Below are 5,000 nucleotides of genomic sequence, written 5' to 3' on the forward strand. Positions count from 1 at the left end.
GTTTCACTTTCTCAAAAGAAATGCTTATTTCTTGTTTCCTTCTTATGCTTTTAAGCTGTTGAGTTTTACTATTGTATGTTGTTTGCTCGTCATGTTATGTATATGTACAGTGAATATCGTTTTATTTATAAGATGGATAAGTTCAGAGACTAATAAGATTGTCACGTTGATGGTAGAAGAAAAAAAAAGAGGAAAAATAAGGAGAAGAGTAAGAAGAAAGAGAAAATGGAGAAAGAGAAGAAAAAAGAAAAAGAAGAAAGAGAAGAAGAGGATAAAAAAAAAAGAACAAGTAGAAAGGGTAGGCATATTTAAGCGATCTGGAAAAGAGAAAACTAAGAAGACCTGTTTCAGACGCCACATCATTAATTTCCCGGGAGCTAAGAATGCTGATCAAAGAAATGCCGAAATTCACGCAGAAAAAAAATACAGTTCAGAAAAAAAACAGACAAATGGATAATCCAAAAAACAAAAACAAAAAAACATATAACCGAAGATAGTAGCCATGTGTTCACTCTCTCTGAACTTCATCCGATTACCAACTGTTCCCTCTTCGTAGTTAAGGTTCACGGTGACTGAGTGAGTGACTGACAACATTTGGTGCTCAAAATGCCTGAACTTTCTCTACCAAGGTCATTGTGTTGTATTAACCCAAGTAACGGATGGAGGGGGGGGGGTCTCCTGTTCGCCTCTCTCCCCCCTCCAACATTCCCCCTACTGGCTCCTGTTCGTCTGCCCCCCTCCCCCCGGCTCCCATTCCCTCCAACATTGCCCCTCCGGCTTCCTTTCAAGGTTGTGGCGAGGTGAGAGGAGGAGGGAGGAAGAGGAATAGAGGGAGAAGGAGAGGGAATTGGAAAAATTGAAGGAGCATTTCAAGGTTGTGTTTACCGCTTTCTTTAGCTACCCTTAGTTATCTAATCTTGTTTATGTTCATTCGTGTTGTCTTTTTAATAATTCTTGTCTGTTTTCAGCATTTCTTTCCCTGTATCTAATCATTCCGAGTTATAATACTTCCTCTTTCTTCTATTTCTCCCAACTTCCTCGATCCTTCCTCTTCTGTTCTGATAATTCCCGAATCCTCCTCACTTCTCAATACTCACTATCCTCCTCTTTGTCTCCCTTCCTCTGTCCTCTCCCTAATCCCTCCTTTCCCCCCTTTCTCCCCCTCCCCCCTCTCACCTAGCCACACGCCCCTCCCCTTTCCCCCTTCGCTTGGCTCCGCCCCCTTCCTTGACACCGGCGGTGGTTTCTGCCGGACGCTCCCTCGCCAGTCAGTAGCTTAGTGTCTCGGTGATCACACGCACACATACTCACAGCTGGATACCGGTGAGTTGGAGAGAAATCGCAGTCGAGAAGTAGATTGTCCCCTTCCCCCTTAACCCTTGTGAAATTAGGGTAGGAATGGAGAGCGAGAGTGAGTGAGTGGGTGAGAGGGAGAGAGAGAGAGGAAGAGGGAAAGTAAATGAAAAGGTTCTTTTTTTTTCAAGAATGTGATAATTTCATGGCGATTTTTTTCTTCTGGCCCAAATTGTGTTATCAGAGCCTTTACATCGCAGCTACATAAATGTATTAGAATTGGTCGTATACTTCGAAATGTCACGTTTTTAATGTAGGCCCGAGTATATGCATATGAAAACACATATTCATCATCTACGATTACACACAACAAAAAATTCTAAATTTAGAGAATGTATACAGTAAAATGCATGACGTAGACAAGCGATCGGTATAAAAACCCGACGTAGTTCAGATCTAAAGCATAATGTTACGTGACTTCAACACACCAGTATGAAGTCATCCAGTCATTCTCAGGTACTGATTTCGCTGCGGTCTTTCACATTCTCCTAAAGGTCAAAGGAACTTATAGATATACTGTGTAACTGCATGATCGTTGTGAAAGTTTTATCTTTTATTATGTTATATTTTGATCAGAGTTCTCTTCGATAGAAATCTCTTAGAGTATGAAGTCTCCTGATAATAGTTCATATGTCCGACGCTATGAATTTGCATTTATTAAATGTGATTGACGCAGTTTTTTTTGCCTTTTCAGTTTTGTTTACATATACCTCTTGTAAAACAGGAATCTAAAACATCATGCACAAAACCGCAGTTCCGAAAATAGACCTACGAGTGAGTTACAGGCTTGCAACAGCAAAGGGGAACTCTGGCCTACTTGCAGTCCGACATACCGTCTCCACAGTCACTGGGAGGGTCATGAGAAACCTACTTGCACATACTCATGATAAGCTGGGAAGACTGGGAGCGAAGTTGAGGGTGGGATTTTTTATGAGGGGGGGGGGTAGAGTAATACCGAAAGAATCATATACTAGAATAAAAACAACAATCCCTCTACTAGGAAGGAAGAACCAACACCATACCCCTCTCCCACGTCACAATACGCTGCCATATTTTTCAGCCACTTTTTAAAAAAATGCTCTTGAAAACTGCCACCAAGACGACGTCGAGATAGAGTCTTAGCTAGTCTTAGGAGTCGTCTTAGAGCAGCTGGCAAGTTCCAGAGGGAGAAGAAAGTGGCCATTGCTGGAAAGTCTTCGAGAACTGGACGTACCGCTCGGCCGAGCTCGCTAACCCCGATAATCCGAACATCACTGTAACTTGCTTAACACACACGGTAGAACTACAGTCTTGTCTTTATCTTGCCTTTCTTGTTCCTCTTGTCGTACGGGAGAAATACAATTCTTTAAAACCTTCCCCTTATTATGCAGAAGAATTATTTTTCGCTTTTGTAACGAAGTAGAAGCACAAGTTTTTTTTTTTTTTTTTTTTTTTTTTTGCTTCCCCTTGTAGCTCAATAGAGACTCACTCTTGTCCTCCTTGTAGTATCTAACATTAGCTATCGTCTTATTATTAAATTTTTGTACTATTCCCATATCTTTCCATTTCGATTTCATTTTCGTAATGTTGGGTTCACTATTGGATCATTTTCTCTCATAAATTGAACAATGCATCTCGGCTTTCTAGGAAAAAAAAAAGAAACAAAATGTTGAAAAGCTTCACGTATAGGAACTTTTAACTTCACAGTTCACGGATTACAGTATTTCTGCGTAGAGACAAATGCCAGATTTATGGCGCTTGCTTGCAATGGACAATAGAGCGGGAGCTGTTCAATGATCACTTTTATACAGCGAAAGTCAAAGGAATTAATTAGTTATTATCTGGGTGATATACTTGACCTCTTTCTCATTCGTTTTACTTGATCATTGTATAGACCACACACGCACACAGACTGGCAAATAAAAGGAGAGAGAGATGGGGGGGGGAGGAGAGAGAGAGAGAGAGAGAGGGGAAGGAGAGAGAGGGGGGAGGAGAGGGAGAGGGAGGAGGAGACAAAGAAGAGAGAGAGAAAGAAAGAGAGAGAGAGAGAGAGAGAGAGAGAAAGAGCAGAGAGAGAGAGAAACGAAGAAAGAGAGATATGTGCATAGATAGAGGTCTGTTAACTCATGGCAAATAGAGAGAGTGAGAGTCACAGAGCAAGCACAGTACCGACCGAAGAAGAAGGTAACAAACCACAAATATACGTCCTAGATGCAGCCACCAGTTGCGAGATGAGTTTCATGAGTTTCTAGTCATGAAATCGAAGCTGTGGATAGACAGCACAGATCGAGGTGCTTGAGAGACCGCCAAGAGATCAAGAATTTTTACTTACTTGGCGAGCATTGCCAAAATGGGACGAGACCTTATATATATATTTACATATCTTTACACGAAACGACTCGTAAGAGAAGAAGAAGAAAAAAAAAAACACTCATAGAAATGATATTCAAAAACAACAACAGGTTAATTCATCTATTTATACATCTTACATATTTGACTCAGTATAATAAGCATGCCTAGGCTTAATGATATCAAAGTCTCTCGAGGCTAAATTCCCCATGACCTGACATTTTCATGAACCAGTTTCACAAGTTGTGCGTCAGGCAATGATCTTCCAGACTAATTCTTTCGGAGCTTTGTGAACCGTCTCGAAGTCTCGCTTTATATTTTTTCCTTTTTTTTCATTATTTTGAATGATTCGATTTTCCACGAGATTCTGGAAGCTTCTCAGTCTCAGTGCTTAAAGTGCAAGGAATTTTTTTATCTTATTTAAGAGTGTCTGGATTTTTACTTTATCTCGGTGGCTTGACTGGGTTGTTAAATTCTTTCTTCTGACGCTTAGCTCATAAGGAGAGAAGAAGAACGGAAAGGCGAGAGAGAAGATAAGAGAGGCGAGAGAGGAGAGGGGAGAGGGGAGAGGAAAGAAAAGAGAGGGGGAAGAGGAGTGTGGAGGAAGTAGCGAGGAAAAAGAGGAGAGTGCGGAGGAGACAAAGGAGAGGGGAAAGAGGAGAATAGAGGAAATATAGAGAAAAGTGAAGAGGGGGGGAGAGAGGTGAGAGAAAAACAGAAATAGAGAGATGAGAGAGGGAGAGAGAGAGAGAGAGAGAGAGAGAGAGAGAGAGAGAGAGAGAGAGAGAGAGAGAGAGAGAGAGAGAGAGAGAGAGAGAGAGAGAGAGAGAGAGAGAGAGAGAGAGAGAGAGAGAGAGAGAGAGAGAGAGAGAGAGAGAGAGAGAGAGAGGAAGGTGCGAGGTAGCCTGAGGCGGGACTTGTTCTAACCCACCTTGACACACACCCACTACCTCCGTCTAGCTAACGGGCCTCCCTCATCCTCCCTTCCTCGCTGGGCATAACTCACCCTTTCAATCCTTCGTGTGTCACCCTCAACCCCCCCCTCCCCCTCCTGACCTCGCCTCCACCTCGCGGAAATTTCCTCGTCGTCAACTCAAAATGTCATCCTGGGCTGGAGGTGTCTGTCCCAGGAAGACTTTCTCCTTCCGATTTTTTTTTTTTTTTCTTCGTCTTAGGTCTGACTTCTTCCGTTATTTTGCTTCTCTCTTTGGATTTTGTTTTTTGTCCTTTTAAGTAATTCTGCGGATTTATTTATCTTTTTTATGTTTGTATTTAAATTTATTTAAATCTTGCCTATTTCGATGAATTGATTTCTTGAT

At 41.8% G+C, this 5,000-nt stretch overlaps 1 protein-coding gene across 7 annotated transcripts in view; it reads left to right on the plus strand.

The window, feature by feature from the left end:
• Positions 1–1,234: 1,234 nt before the first annotated feature.
• Positions 1,235–5,000, plus strand: part of Cht6 (Chitinase 6) — a 50,434-nt gene continuing 46,668 nt past the window's right edge. For all 7 annotated transcript variants that reach the window (XM_086537374.1, XM_086537378.1, XM_086537375.1 and 4 more), the window contains exon 1: positions 1,235–1,323. The gene's annotated coding sequence lies outside the window, so the exon portion shown is untranslated. The remainder of the gene's footprint in view (positions 1,324–5,000) is intronic.

The sequence above is a fragment of the Penaeus japonicus genome, unplaced genomic scaffold (assembly GCF_977035675.1).
Source record: "Penaeus japonicus unplaced genomic scaffold, GWHDUDI00000001_assembly GWHDUDI00000005, whole genome shotgun sequence".
NCBI classification, from domain to species: domain Eukaryota; kingdom Metazoa; phylum Arthropoda; class Malacostraca; order Decapoda; family Penaeidae; genus Penaeus; species Penaeus japonicus.